Source organism: Capsicum annuum, chromosome 10 (genome assembly GCF_002878395.1).
Source record: "Capsicum annuum cultivar UCD-10X-F1 chromosome 10, UCD10Xv1.1, whole genome shotgun sequence".
NCBI lineage: Eukaryota > Viridiplantae > Streptophyta > Magnoliopsida > Solanales > Solanaceae > Capsicum > Capsicum annuum.
The window spans coordinates 12,903,960-12,905,201 of record NC_061120.1 but is presented as its reverse complement, the minus strand read 5'-3'; positions in this window follow the sequence as shown (position 1 = coordinate 12,905,201).

Here is a 1,242-nt window from a genome sequence, read left to right as displayed (position 1 = left end):
TTTTTCTTTTTTATTTTTTCTTTCCTCTTTTTTTTTTTTTATTCTTTTTAGTTTTTCTCAACCCTTACTTTTTTTCTTTACACCTTTCAACGTCTACTTTTCTAAAAAAAACCATTTTTTTTATTTTTCTTTGATTTTTATTATTTTTTTTCTTTTTAAATTTTTCTCGACCTTTATTTTTATTTAATATTTCTTTTTTTTATCATCCTTTATTTTTTTTTATTATTCTCTCTCAACTTCTACATTTTCTTTGATTTTTATTTTTTTGATATTTTTCTTCATTTTCTTCCTTTTTCGTATTTTTTATCATTTTTGTTCTTTTCTTCGATTTCTTCCATTCAAGTTACATCTCCTGAGTAAGAGTTGATACTATCACATTATACAGGTAAGATTTACAACTTTCGAACAATAAGCTACGTTTCATGGGTAAGAGTTGACACTACCACATTGTATTTTGATTTATGAGATATTCTAAAACTATTGCCTTAGAGATAAGACTTAGCTTAAGGACTTTCAAGCAACAAATTATGTCCCACGGGCAAGAGTTGACTCCACCACGTTATGTTTTCATTTATGAGATGTTCTACAACTATTGCCTTAGAGGCAAGACTTAGCTCAAGGACTTTCAAACTACAAATTATGCCCCACGGGCAAGAGTTGACTCTACCACGTTATATTTCATTTATGAGATGCTCTACAACTATTGCCTTAAAGGTAAGACTTAGCTCAAGTACTTTTAAACAACAAAGTATGACCCACAAGCAAGAATTGACTCTACCACATTATGTTTTCATTTATGAGATGTTCTACAACTATTGCCTTAGAGGCAAAACTTGACTCAAGGACTTTCAAACTACAAATTATGCCCCACGGGCAAGAGTTAACTCTACCATGTTATATTTTCATTTATGAGATGTTCTATAACTATTGCTTTAGAGGCAAGACTTGGCTCAAGAACTTTTAAACTACAAATTATGCCCCACGAACAAGAGTTAACTCTACCATGTTATATTTTCATTTATGAGATGTTCTATAACTATTGCCTTAGAGGCAAGACTTGGCTCAAGGACTTTCAAACTACAAATTATGTCCCACGGGCAAGAGTTGACACTACTACGTTATGTCTTTATTTATGGGATATTCTACAACTCTTGCCTTAGAGGCAAGACTTAGTTCAAGGACTTTCAAATAATAAATTATGCCCCATGGGCAAGAGTTGACACTACCACGTTATGTCTTCAT